Below are 15,421 nucleotides of genomic sequence, written 5' to 3' on the forward strand. Positions count from 1 at the left end.
TGAAAACTGCTTTCTCAAATTTGCTGTTTGGATTCGGCTTAAAACTGTAGGTCCCTTCCATCCCTGCCAAAAGTACTCGCACACTGAAATGGTTGAGAGTTGTCAGTCACTAGGCCCTAGTTCTCAAACGGACTGTTGCGCCACCCAATTTATTTAAATTATTATTATTATTATGTTTTTTGAAAAACCAAACAAACAAAACATATTTATGCTTATAATTTGCAAATATTTTTTAGGGGTTTCAATGAACTGTTTTGTGGAAAATTAAACTTTTCTGCAAAGTGAAAATGTATCTTCTTGTATGAATACTTTTAATAATATACTTTTTAACCAAATTAACTTTTAAAATAAGGAATCATACAAAATTAATATGAATGCAAACCAACACAGATGTCAAAAACTACTTATATGGAACTTTTTGCAAAAGAAGTTTAATACTAATGTTTTGACAGCTAGATACAGCAGTGTCAAAAAAACAAATCATATTCCATAATACAGTTATGTATGTTTGGCTTCTTAACAAGTAACATTTGCATCCGAACATCTTTCTTATAACCATTTTCACATGTCGTGTTTTGCACTATAAAAGCAAGTTGTGTGAAATTCAGATTTTTTATAAGTAAGCGAACAGTCTTAAGCAGAATTCACATGAGCGCGACCAACGAACGACAAATTAATTACAAAATGTAAGTTTATATACGTTTGAAGACATATTTCCACATAAATTCTTAACAAAAACGATAGAAATATAGTTTCTATTTCATTTATGATGCATATTTTTCAATATCATATATTAATATATTTAAGAAAACAAATTTATTGTAGTTGATACTAACCGTCAAACTTTATTCAAGTTCCACATTATCCACACTCTCAACTAATAAAATAATCACACGTACTTAAAATAAAAAAAAAAAAAACATTCTTGTTTTGGTTTCGGTGGTCAATGGTGTTTGGCTGCGACTCCTTGTCAAACTTCATTCGCAACGAATTGAAAACTCTAATATGAAAGAAATGTCGAAATCGACGAATATTCGTTCATTCGTTGGTCATGCTCATGTGAATAATGCTTTAGGAATATCAAATTATACGCTCCAACTTCATCTTCCATTACGCTACCACCTTAACATTCTACAACATTTCCATCTACTACAATACCAATTGCCCCTTTTGTAAATAGAAATAGAAAAGAAAAAATCGAACAGTTCAGTTTGTGTTCGATTTTTGTGTACGTGTGTAGTGCGAAAGAAAAACCGATTGCAGTGTTCTCTGGAGTGAAGAAAAGTATTTTTGTAATTTAAAATAAAACTTAATTATATTAATTCCACAATAATCTGTGTGTGTTCTTTTATGAAATCAAATAATAAACAATCAATCCTCAATGCATAAAAGGTGATACATTTTATAAAAACTCATTCGGTTGTGTAAAACATGAAAAGAAAACCAAACCTAACAAAGTGACGTTTGCATCTCTTCTTTTATATTTTATCTCTACACCACCCATTTAAAAAAAAATTAAAAAGAAAAGAAAATTCTTACAAGTTTCCTCCTCTTATATCCAACAAGAGAAAAGTGAATAAATTATTCGCCTCTGTGCAATTCTTATTTATTATCATTATCTTGGGAAATTACAAAATATTAAAAGGAAAGAAACTAAAATCTAGTTGGGAGGAGGTAGGTAGAGGTACAGAGAAGAGATTCCACTTGACGATCTGGCCAAAGAGCCCTATTTTTTGTTTGCGAAAACCTCAACATTCGCTCAACCAAAAGCTACAAAGAAAAAATACACCCTCGTCCCCCGTTTGGAGCTTAACCCAGCTCCGCTAACATCGAGAGAAAACTATTAAAAAAAATAATGTAGGTGGCTGCTTCGCCGTGGTTCATGATAAGTACCTACCTATTTTGTTACGTCGTTGTCGTCGATGAGGAAGGTAAGAGGCAACCCTCGAAGTCTGTGCTAACCTAAACTACCTACCTGTCATCCTTGAGGTGAATTGCTGCACCCGACAAAAAGAAGAAAAAATAAAGAGCAAATTTCACCTGTTTCCAAATAGGCCTCCAGTTGCCATTGCCATTCCAATATGAAATGAATCTATAGACCAGAGAGCTAAACTTTTATCTATGTACATATCATTCGCTGACTCTTGAAGACGGACGGTGTTATTGTTGTTGTTAATTATTTATTAGATTTCTTTTTTATTTTGTTGTCTGTTTTTGTGTATCTTTGCCATTGCATGGCATAGATTGTGATATCATCTGGCTGTTCAGCTGGTGCTTAGCATCTTGCTCCAATGTGGTGTATCTTTTTTATTTCGGTCAATCGAGTAAAGTAAAATAAATAATTCGTATAGCATTGCAAAATTTAGCAGGTTTTTCGTTTCTGCCTTGCCTTGTTTCTTTGTTGTTGTTTTTCTTGTTATTCTTGTTTTTTTTTTTCTTCTGGTCTGCTGATGATTAATCTCGAGGGGTGATGTTAGTAAATTGGAATTTACCTGTGAGTTAATGTACCTAACTATATTTGTATAGCCCTAGCCATCCCTTGTATCCTGATGAGTTTAAAAAAAAAATAGTGATGTCAGATCAAAAATGATGATTCGTCTTTTCTATTTAGTTGCATTATTAAGGATCGCTTGCAAATATGTCTCCATGTGAATGTGGTTGTCATATTTCTGTTTGCTGAGCAGGAAGACTAGTGATTCCCTCTCAATTAAGTAATTGAATGAGGTAATTAGTAAAATGGGATGAGTATTTCAGTTGAAAAGCAGCGGCAAACACGATGATGTTTACTTTTAAATTAGACATTAATGTACTCAGAGCAGAATGTTCCCCTTTTAAGGCACATGCTAATTATTCAAATTATTCTTTTTTGTTTAATCTAAAGCTCTGTTTAATGAAGATAATAATAGATTATAAATATATTTATAATGTATTGTTTGTGTTGTGAGCAAAGCTCTATGTTTTGTTACATAAAATTGTCTACATCTTTAATCTGAATCTCCATGAAACGGGGTAGCTATTGATGTCGAAAGGACTCAATTCTTTTCGTTAGAGTGTGGATTTTTTCTCGTTACAAAAATCAGTTTTTAATGGTTTAAAAATAATTCGGCACAATTACTAATTAGTTAATGATTTTTTAACGAGAATGAAATTACAACAATTCTCGCCTTATTTTCTCGTTGTATTGCAAATTAGGCTTTGAATTAGCATAAATTAAAAATTATATTAACTTTCGAATGGGAACACAGATCGTCGTACGAAACCAAAACAATTTGGTCATAGTCGCTTTTTCTATTTACTTTTTACTTACAAATTTAAAAATAAGTCTAGACTACTCTACTTAATATAAAATAATCACAAACTCACTTAGATAGACTTATTGCCGCCATAGAGGTTCGAAAACGCCAATACTTTTCTATTATTCTACTCTTTCTTTTAAAATCTAATTAAGTTTAGTGAGAGCCAAAGTAGTCCCCAAAACATTGTTCTTGATATCAGAAAAGGTAACCATTTATAATGTGACGACGCGATCAGAGCTCAAAAGAATAAAGCCTTTTAGTGATGGCAATTAAGTCATGAGACTTTTTTTAATATTGTGACTTTCTATTTTGACTGCAGTCTCTTCGGTTTTTATAAAGTCTTAAAAAGTCATTTAAGCGTTTAAAAGTAAGTTGGCCGGTTTATATTTTTATGATCTCAGAGTTTTCCGTACACTCAGCAACATAAACAAAAATTCGCAAAAATGCTTCAATTTTGTTGACAGAAATCTGAGGATAGAATTTTTATCATTCAATTTCTCAAGAATTCTCTATCGCACAATTCAGAAAAGAGAGACAAGAAATGCAAAGCTAATTCGAATGCTAGGAGTGAATTGTATTTACAGCTGTGTTCAAAATAATAGGAGTGCTTTTACAAAATTTGATCAAGTGTTTTTTTACCATGTGTATACTGGTAATCAGCCCATTTCTCTACCGGTAAGTATAACGGGACATTAAAGATGATAAAACAATGAACTGGTTTGCAATTCATAACCGTTTACATTTGTAACCAGAGATCAAATGATCTTTACTCTCAATCATGCTATTCAAAATAATAGGAGTGTGAGTTATATTGTACGTACAAAAAAATCAAAAACTTAAAAAAATAAACAGTAAGTAACTAAATTAAAATATTAATATTAAATAGTTGGAATATCGAATATCTTAACAAGTTTGGTTATTTGGTGAGCCAAGGAAAGCACTTCACCGACGAAAAACGGAAAATCATAAAAAAGTTGCGAAATGAAGGATAAACTTATAAGAATATAAAGTTGATGTTGGGGTTGACCAAATGATCGCCAATGCTGTAAAATATGAAAAAAAGTCGAAACCCGGGGACGGAAACGAGAAACGAGTGAAAATGACGATCGTAGTATTGTTCGCTACAGCCGAAAGGATCCTCTTGCGTCGTCTAAGATGATCCAGGAAGATCTAGGACTGGCAGTAAGTAGCGTAACAATAAGAAGGCGATTGTTGGAACACAATCTTTCTGCTCGCAGTCCACGCAAAGTGCCGATGCTTACAAAAACATGTAGCTGCTCGTTTGAAATTTGCAAGAAGCCATGCTAATTGGCCTGCAGAGAAATGGCGAAACATTTTGTGGACTGACGAGACCAAAATTGTTTCATTCGGTGGAACTGGCTCTAGGCAGAAAATTCCGAGTTTAAGCCTCGGTACACCATTTAAACGGTAAAGCATGTAGGTGCTAAAGTGATGGCATGGTTCAGTTTTTCATATGCTGGTGTTGGCCCCATACATGTCCAGTGTGATGCAAGTTGGAATGTGCCGGTTAAATGGGTATTTCAACAAGACAACGACCCGAAACAAACCCGTAAGTCTGCCAAGGAATGGTTTCGGGTCAATGGGGTTGAGGTCATGGACTGGCCAGCTCATTCGCCTGACCTCAATCCCATAGAAAATTTATGGGCAGATGTGAAAAAGGGTGTTTCTCGACGAAGACCCTTGAATTCGAGGCAGTTGTGGGACGCAGTCGAGGAAACATGGAACCAAATTCCAGTTAAGCGTTGTCAGGCCCTTGTGAACTCTATGCCACGCAGATGTGCAGCAATTATAAAAAACAAGGGATTTTCCACAAAATACTGACACAAAAATCTTAATATTGAATATTTTTTTTAGTTTTTTATACTTTATTTTGTTTACTCCTATTATTTTAAATAATTAGTTTTGGCTATGTTTTGATAAAATTCATGTTTTTACTACCTTATTTGTTTTAAAAAAAGTAATCTTTAAGCATATGATAAAAGACTGGATTACCTATTTTGTACAAAAGAAAAAATAAATTTAAAAAAATTATACAACTTTTAAGTCACGATTTAATCTAAAAAGAACAGGCATTCCTATTTTTTTGAACACAACTGTATATTTCATTGTACTGCTTAGTTCCATCTTTCTGAGAAAAATTTGTGTGATAAAATATAAAACAGACTAAGTAAGTTATTTGAACGCAGTCAAGTTAAACTTAAATTCCAGCATAAATAGATTGCCTACTCAATGTAAAATAGTAATATTTGAATTAAAAAATAATGGAATTGAAATTCATAAAACACCTAATTCTTTACGTCAAAGAAGTTTATTAAGTCAAAGCACTATATTCCAAGATCTCAGAGATGTTGGTATCGCTAAAAGAGAACACCGGCTTTATTTTGTTGAATTCTTATCTACAGGGCCGACCCCAGGCAATCTTTAGCCCTGTGCAAGATTAGTGGAAAGCACATAAACTGATGACAAAACTAACACAATATAAGCCTTTCCCACATTACCCAGGAGGTAGACTTTCAGTGCGTTTTTTGTTATTGAGGTATCCTAAGTAACCCTAAACCATAAACTCATCAGAAGATGACCATTACACCTTCCTTGTCTTGACGCATATTTTCGTATTTTTTTTTTACATTTTAATTTATTGAACCATAAAAAATGTATATACATTTGGCTTAATTCTAACATAAATAATATTTAACAATAACTTTAACTAAAACATTTGTTGGAAGAAGGGGGCCTAACTTTATACATTGATGAAATTCAAAATTTAACATGTGTTTAACATGAAGTCGATGGCTAAAAAAAAGTGTCGTTGGCGAGGTTCATCTCGGTTTGTTCAGTCCCGGTTGTCCTGATGGAGGTTGGTGTGGCGGTGTTCAGCCGCGGTAGTATGCTGACTCCAGGCCAGCATAGAAGGAGACGTCGTCGGCAGTGGGGAGTTTGTCCAAGATATCCATACCACAAGGTATCTCGGGTCCGGGTGTCGTTCCTGATTGGCCATCCTTCTCATTAATTGGTTAGGGTGGCTGGCGACTTTGGTGATTATCTTCCTTGCTGCCTGTGCAAGGAATTAGTCAAGTGGCTTGATTTCAGCTTCTTCGTAGATTTTACTATTACTATAGTGCTTCTGTCGTTGACGGTCGATTTGTAGATTTGAAGATCCTTAGTATCTTCCTCTCGATGACATTAAGTCTTTCCACTGGAGTTTTTGATATGGTGAACCATATCTGAAAACCGTAGGTGATAACCGGTCTTAGCAGTTGTTTGTATATCAACATTTTCGTTGGTTTACTTAATCCAGTTTTCTTCTTCAAGAGAGGATGAACTCGATAGAGTGCGATGTTGGCTTTTGTTATCACAGCCTTAGAGTGAGGGTTGCAGCGCAGCAGCTCATTGAAGTGTATTCCCAGGTATTTGGCGTTCTTCTTGGCTTTAATCCTTGATCCATCCGGAAACGTCAAAACAAGGTTTCGGGCCACTGCCGCCGATCTACAGCGGCTGTTATTGGTGACAGGTCTCCGGAAGCATACCAGTTCCGATTTGGAGGTATTTATCCTTAATCCCCACTTCTGATAGTAATCGTAAAGTCTGCTTATGTGTGCTTCTACTCTTCGGGCTGTGATTGTAGGAAACATGGAGGACGAATAGGTGAATGAGTCATCCGCAAACAGCAGGTTCTCACATTCCGTTGGCGCTGGCTGGTCAGATGTCATCAGGCTGTAGAGGAACGGTCCAAGTTTCGATCCTTGGGCGATTCCAGCCTTTACGTCTCTAATCGTTGACTTGCAACTATCTATTTCTACGAAGAAGTTTCTGAAAGAAAGAAAAGAAAACAAAATTTGTATTATTGGCTGTGGGATATTAAAAATTCGGAGCTTATGGATGAGGGCCTGCTCTCAATCCATACGCTGTCGAAAGCTTTCTCGACATCCAGAAAGCATCCAACTGTGGCTCGGTGGCTATTGAGAGCAGCGGTGACGTCAGACTGAAACTTTAGAAGTAGATGGATCGTTGAGTGAGCCTGTCGGAATCCAAACTGCATGTCGGGAATGATGCTATGCTCGTTGCAGAATTTCTTCAGTGTCCTTAAAATGACTTCTTCCAAAATTTTGCTGATGTTGTTGAAAAGTGGGACAGCCCTGTAGTTGGAGATCATATTGGTACTGCCTTTCTTCGGAATTGCCACTACTTTGGCTGTCTTCCACTTTTTTGGAAAGTAGCCGTTGTTGATGCAGTTATTTACGATAATAGTCAAGATTATCATAAAAACTTGAGGAAGTCTTTTCAGGATATATTTGGAAATCCCGTCCATTCCAGTTGACTTCTTCGGCTTCAAGTTGTTTATGATCTCAGCTATCTCCATAGGATTGCAGAATTTATGGGTATTAGCTGGTTCATCGGCTTTGAAGTTGTCGTCAAATTGAACTTCAATGTTTGGCTGTTGAATCAACTGGATAGGGGTTTCTACTTCATTGAGGAAGGCTTGGTCCGTTGATAGTTTTGGAGTGAAACTCTGTTCAAAGTGTTTGCCAAAAGCTTCCACTTTGTCATTCGTTGAAGTTAGCTCGATGTTGTTGCTCATCATGACTTCCGGCAGTGGTTTTCTCCTACCGATGAGGCGGTTTATTTCCTTGAAGGCGTTTGGTCCCGGTTTTATCCCCCTCAATCTCTTTTTGAAGGAGATGTCGTTTTGGCGCATATTTTCACGAATAAATCTAGATTCCATATAATCCGAGTTACATAGAGCAACTGCGAATTATATAGTTGCGTAGCAAATCAAATCAAATCAAATGGGGTGGCGCAACAGCCCGTTGTGAACCAGGGCCTAGTGACTTACAACTCTCAACCATTCCTGTGTGTGAGTAATGTTGTCAGGAATGGAGGGGACCTACAATTTTATGCCGAATCCGAACGGCTAGTTTGAGAAAGCACTTTTTCATGACAAGAATTACTCTTGAAGGATTTGTCAATTCCTCGCAAGAGGCAGTACCCACGAAAATTAATTTTTTTTAAATTAAGGTGGCACAGGCAGGGATTGAACCCAAGACCCCTTGCATGACAGTCCAACGCACTAACCATCATGCCACGGCTACGGGTTGCGTAGCAAGGCAATGAAAATAGCTACAATTTATCTTCTTTGAAGACTTGTACCGGAGAGCAATTATTAAATTCGGAGCGAAATCTTCAAGGTTTGAACTAAAAATAAAATTGAACACATCTATGGGGTGTAACAAGCGGGGATATTAGGTTAACTCTTGAAACAATTCTTCTCCATCTTAATTTTTAAAACTACCTAATGTTATAGCATTCTACAAATTAATGCATGAAGTACATATTCATTTTTTAAACATTCGCTTATGTTGCATAAAAATGAAAAATTGATTTTATATGTTCAAACCTTTTTGTAATTGATTGAATGGCTTCATTAAGAATTTTGAAAAAAAACTACTTTAAATCTTTGTTTCGGGTCTAATATAGTTTCAGGACATGCATCAGCATAAAGTCTTTTTATCTTCGTATGATGATGCTTCGTAATGATGAAGCTTCAGGAAACATATTTAGTATTTCTAGGGAACTAGCAATACGCTGGGTTAATTGAACAAATCTACTCATTGGAACGCATTAAAATAAAAGTGTTTTTTACATCTTCTAAAACTTTTATGCTTGATTGATTTCCTATTTGTATAAGGGCTTCATCTTTTTCTTCTAATATTGTTTTTAAATGCTTCAATGCATCTAACCTGTTCTCCCATCTGGTCTCAGAAAGGTGTTTCAAAGAAAGACCTGCAATAAATATCCCACCTCGTTGTGGAACTTGAAAAAAAGTTATACAAACATTGAATTGTATCGAAAAATTTAACTGCATATAATGAGCACCGAGCAGCATCATTAACCGCTAAATTTAAGGAATGCAAGCAACATGGAACGAAAAATGCTCTTGGTTCGAGGGTTCCAATTCGATTCTGAACACCAGCTTTTGTTCCTTTCATATTTGAACCATTATTATAACTTTGGCTTCGACAGTTACTTATTAAAATTCCATGTAATTCAAGCTTGTCTAAAATCAACTAAGTCAGTAACATTCCGGTGTTGTCTTGTCACAAAATACTTCACTTCTATTAAAAACTAGTAGCTACTTATTTATTTAAATTTAGTCATTAACTTTCAAAAAAAAAAAAAAAATGCCTCCGAAAGAACGATTCGGCTCCACATAGATCTTTAATATTTACACTTTATCTTTTGGAACTCCGTGTCCAGGAAATAAATCTTGCACATATGAGGTGGCATGGAACTTTTTCTCTTGTACGAACAGAGTGAAATATTTGGTAATTAGGTAGGTATGATTTTTAGTTCTGCGATATCTTGAGTTAAATTTTCATTGAATGCAAGAATAAAAGTAATGATAGTTAGTACGCAAGAGATAACTTAGGACAATTATTGTGATGGATGTTTTTTTAAATCTAATTTAAGAATGTTTGTGGTTAAGAAAATGGCAAATAGTAGTAGTACATATTTGTTTGCGCAAGATCAGATTACATTTTCTCTCTCCTGGTAATGCGCCCCCAGAATTGTGCGCCCTGTGCATTTGCACATCTTGCACATATGCTTTGTCCGGCCGTGCTTATCTATACTAATATTAAAATGAGAAAGTTAGTTTGTTTGTTTGTCCGCTATTCACGTCGCAACGGACCAATATTATGAGATGATATTTTATTTGGAGGTAGTTACAAGGCTTGAGAGTATTTTTACGGAAGCAACACTTAGAGTTAAATATTCAATATATTAACGAAACTGCTGAAACACTTTTAAACAAAGGAGATGACCGGTTAAAAACCAATGCCAAGAGTACTGAGATTTTTGTAATTTAGTACAGAATAATTCTGAACTTGCAAGTGCGTACCCTAATTTACAAAATAATATATATACATATATGACAATTAATTTATTGATTTGGAGAATCTGTCATCGACTCAGAACAGAGCTCTTCATACTCAGTAGAGTTTCTTAACTGACTTAGGCAGTACGGTGTGTTCTCACATAAGCTGCAATTGAAATTAGTAATGCTAATTGCGAATTCCAAACTAAGCAACTTACCGAATCTCACTGAATCGATAGGAGACCTTGAATCAAAAGTGAAAACTTTTGAAACTTCTATAAGTAAAGCTTTTAGAGTCTCTTGCCCAGTTAAATATAGCCGTAAAACCCTTCCTTCGTGGTGGAATGAAGAACTGTCGAGTCTTAGGAAAATGACGAGGACAATTTAAAATATCTGCCACAAACATAAGTTTTACCAACCGTATAAAGACTCTCTTAAAATTTACAAACAAGCCCTGTCATCAGCCAAAAGACAAGGCTGGAGAGAATACTGTCAATCAATCGAAGACATAAAGGACTCCGCAAAGTTTTATCGAAGGAACATTGTAATCCTTCATTTCTAAAAAACCTAATGGAACCTGGACAGCCTCTCCAGCCGAATCTCTTGAGCTACTGATGAAGACGCAATCGCTTGAAACCACAGAGCTAAACGTAGCTCATATGGAGCAAGTCAATTCCGTTATAACCAGAGAAAATATTTTGTGGGCCATCAATACTTTTTCTCCATATATATCCCCAGGCATGGATGGCATACTGCCAGTTATGCTTCAAAAGTTGCATGATGTGGAAGCTCCATGGCTGGAACAAATTTTCAAAGAATGTCTCCCTCTCAAACATGTGCCCATGTCGTGGAGACAGGTCAAAGTAGTTTTTATCCCGAAAGTGGGTAGGCGAGGTCACGAATCCGCGAAGGATTTCAGACCAATAAGCTTAACATCTTTTGTGCTTAAAACCTTGGAGCGCATTCTTGATTACCATATTAGAGAAATCATAGTTGGATGACCTCTTGAAAGCTCTCAGCACGCTTAAACCTACGGAGACTGCCCTCCATGAGGTAGTGCGTACTGTAGAACAAACAATCCATTATAAAGAATTTACTCTTGCCACCTTCCTAGATATAGAAGGCGCTTTTAACAACGTCCTTACAGAATCCATAGAAGAATCGCTCGTTAAGTTCGGTGTAGAAGACTTCATTCAAGAATGGATTATTTCCATGCTCAGTGGTAGGAAGATTCGAGCCTATCTAGGCAATACAATCGCAACAAAACACGTGAGTAGGGGAACACCCCAGGGTGGTATTCTTTCGCCTCTTCTATGGCTTCTGGTCATGGATACAATTCTCGTTAAATTAGAGAGATGTGGAGTGAAGGCGGTAGCCTACGCTGATGATTTGGTGCTACTGGTGTCAGGAAAGTACACCTCTGTGATTAGTGAAATCACGGAGTCAGCTTTGAAGAAAGTTAGCAACTGGGCCACTGGTTGTGGACTAGGAGTTAACCAAAGTAAAACTGAACTGTTGCTCTTTACCACCAAAACTAAAGTACCGCCCTTCACGCTACCTCGATTTAATGGTCAAATCCTATCATTGTCTTCCAGTGCAAAATATTTGGGAGTTATACTCGACCCTAAACTAAACTGGAAACTAAATATTGAAGTACGGGTTAAGAAGGCCTGTGTTGCCTTCTACGCCAGCAAATGTCGCGATGAGCTTGCGAGCCTGAATATTAACCTCGGTGTCAGCCTGATCTGGGTTCCGGGCCATAGTGGTATCGTGGGAAATGAACGGGCTGACGAGCTAGCCAGGCAAAGATCGGCCCTTCATAGCTTACTTGCGGAAATGGTTAACATTCCTCTTGGTGCTATGAAGAGTAAAATCTTTTCTATCTACCAAACTGAATCAAACCGAAGGTGGAGCAATTTACCCAACTGCATTATGTCTAGGAAGATATGGCCCACCTATAACAAAACCCGTACAAACGATCTTCTATGCAGGCCAAGGCAAGACATAGCCAATATTGTTGCGGTTTGTACCGGACATTGGCCTATAGGAGTTCATGCAGAAGTTGGGTATCTCTTACAACACCTTTTGCCGTAGCTGTAGTGACCCAAGAGAAAGTGAAACCATAATCCATTTCCTCTGCAAATGTCCTGCTTTGGCAAACACCAGAATGAAATGATTTGGAAAAGCATTCTTTCAAGAACTTGATGAGCTATCTGAGACAAAGATTAGAGACCTAATCTTTTTTCTCAATGCGACAAAATGGCTCTAACATAATCGCTATGAAGCTTCTCTATCAATGTATCCCTTTCAATCAAAGGTCAAACGAGTTTTTGGTATCAAAACGGCGCACTACAGCCCCAATTGGATCTCAGGCTAGGTTGCCTTGAGATCGCCATTTCTACCTACCTACCTAATGTTTATTCGACTTTTATATGTCCCTCTGAGTTGTAATGGTACACTTGGGCGAAATATTATTGGTGCTTACATTTTAAACGGCTGCGTTTGACAGGACAAACATGTAAATATGCCTCGAATACCAATAATTCCTACAGATTTACCTTTCAAATTCAAAAGGCTTCAATTCCCTATTAAAGTGATTTTCGTTATGACAATTAATTAGCCGCAAGAGCAAATACTTAAAGTAGCGAGGTTGAACCTTAAAAGCCGTGCTTCATCACTTTAACAATAGGCGGCGCTTCTTTTGGTTCCTCTTTGTTTCTTATGATTGTGGAAAGCTTACCAACTAACTCATGTACAGATACTTGCTTTTAGAATGTTTCTATGTTATTAAGCCGTGTTTGACAGTTAGTTGACTATAAAAATTTATTATTTTTAATACTGGGTTTGATCCAAATGTGATATGATTAGTTTATGGTTATGAACTACTTTTCTTTCTTAATACAACAAAACATAAAAGCGATGTTTTGAGTTATATCAATGTGGTCTTTGCTGGAATGATTAAGGTACATCCTATCTAGATCTGGGTTTTCTTCGTTCATATATTTCCACTTATTTTTATCAAGGAACCAAACAAATGTCGGTGCTTGAGGAGGTTCTAAAATAAATCAAATTAGGTCATAAGTTTTTTAAACAACTTTATCACCTGATCTGATTACATAGAACTAAATAAAAAATACATATGTTTTAGAAAGCAATGGACGATAACGGTTAAATAATGCATTCTAATCAATTGTAATGAAACAATCTAAATTATATCGACTTTTGTTTTGTTAACGTTCAACTGGTTGATAAAAACTAAAATTATTTTCCATATTTATATTTATAAATATAATGTTTGTAATGTTATTGCAGGTAAATGCTATTATTTTTGTTCTTTCTCATTCAGTTGAATTCAAAAATAGAATTATAGAAAAAGGTATGGAATAATGCATGTAAAGTGACCCAATTTTTTAATCAGAAAAATGATAAGAAATCACTTAGGTAAAAGAGACAGTGATTTGATATTCAAAAAACCGGGACGTGTAGATTGTAGGCAGAAACACTTTTATTTCTTACCTAAATAAGATTGTACTGTATTCCGGGTACTGCCTCTTGCGAGGAGTTGACCAATTTTCATGAAAAGTGCTTTCTCAAATTAGCAGTTCGGATTCGGCTTAAATCAGTAGGTCCCCTGAAAACAGTACTCGCCCTAGTTCTCAACGGACTTTTGCGTAGTGGGTTTTATTTTGTTGATTTGGAAAGTGATGATTTGTTAATAAACATTTTTACGGCACGGTTATGGTAAGAGTTTCTTGGTAAAAACTAAAAATTGAAAGTGAGTTCCTTTTGTAAAGATGAACTTTGTTGAACAATGTATGGCCCAGTCTTATCCTATAGAGCTGCACCAACAGTAGTTTTTCATATGACTCATTGTAGACCCTTACCTAACTTAAGGTGGCGCTACAATCCTGTGTGAACTAAGGCTTCACCCATCAAACTTCTCCATCTAGCTCGGTCCCTAGCTAGATGTCTCCTGTTTCGCGCTCCAAGTTAGGTGAGGTCACTTTCCACTTGTGCGCGCCAGCTGATCCGCGATCTTCCTCTACTGCGCTGTCCTGTGGGTGTGAATTCGAAGACTTTCCGGGCCAGATAATTGGTTTCCATGCGCTTTACGTGACCCAGCCATCTCAGTCGTTGGACTTTTAACCTTTTGGCTAATTCTTCGTCGCTGTACAGCCCGTACAGCTCGTCGTTTCATCTTCTCCTCCACTCCCCTTCGATGCATACGGGACCGTAGATTACACGAAGAACTTTTCTCTCGAACCGACTCAATGTGCTTTCATCCGCTTTTGTCATGGTCCATGCTTCTGCACCGTATAGCAGGACTGGGATGATAAGGGTCTTATATAGCTAAACTTTGTTCTCTTGAGAGAAGACTTTACCACTCAATTGCTTTCTTAGCCCATTGTAGATCATTTTACTTACTTATAATGTCTCGAAAATTAGATTCGTAAAGATTAACGAGGTTTTGATAATTTCACGAGCTATAGAATCACTTTCTCGTTGCCTTTAATTACGATATGACCTTGTGACCATATTAATTGCATTTTTGAAACGTTTGATCATATTAGAGATTATTATTAACATTTTTGTTTTCTCAGTTCTTTCTATAAAAATTTGAAAGTGTGAGCCAACAAATGAACTCTGATTGTGATTCTATGATTGAAGCATAATATTACCTGTAACTGTAAACAAAATGTCTAAAAAAATAATATAAATAAAGATTAGATTATCTTGATTTCATGTTCTGCCATAGCAAATAACACACTGGAAATAAAGTTGCTTGAGTTTGATTTAGACACATTTTATTATTTAATTTTTAGTAAGCACTGTGAATGAATATTCTTATGGAAATAAAATATTTTAAAACGATATTTCCAGAGTTTTTGTTTTGAATAATACTGTACCTAAATTATAAACGTTAGCTACCAGGACTTAATACTATTTTATAAATAATATAAAACTAAGTGTTAAAACGTTCGTTTCTGTTTACTTTTTTTTTAACTTTAATATTTCCTGATGATGGAAAACCCTAAACAATAATCAATTATTCAAGACTTATTCCAACAAACGCGAGTCAATTTGCCGATTTCTTTTTTTACTACAATAAGTTATTTCGGTTGATAGACTGTTGATAGTGTCATAATAACAGTGTAGTGAGCAGCACCTCACATAAAAATCATCTTCTCCATCCTTTAAGGTCAGCTTCTTAAAATATTTTTGCTTTGCA

General features: G+C 36.0%; 1 protein-coding gene across 5 annotated transcripts in view; it reads left to right on the forward strand.

Annotated features, from left to right (window-relative positions):
* The first annotated feature begins 1,224 nt into the window (after positions 1 to 1,224).
* LOC129944618 (ecotropic viral integration site 5 ortholog) overlaps positions 1,225 to 15,421 on the forward strand; it is a 38,313-nt gene continuing 24,116 nt past the window's right edge. For all 5 annotated transcript variants that reach the window (XM_056054170.1, XM_056054169.1, XM_056054172.1 and 2 more), the window contains exon 1: positions 1,225 to 1,392. The gene's annotated coding sequence lies outside the window, so the exon portion shown is untranslated. The remainder of the gene's footprint in view (positions 1,393 to 15,421) is intronic.

The sequence above is a fragment of the Eupeodes corollae genome, chromosome 2 (genome assembly GCF_945859685.1).
Source record: "Eupeodes corollae chromosome 2, idEupCoro1.1, whole genome shotgun sequence".
Taxonomy (NCBI): domain Eukaryota; kingdom Metazoa; phylum Arthropoda; class Insecta; order Diptera; family Syrphidae; genus Eupeodes; species Eupeodes corollae.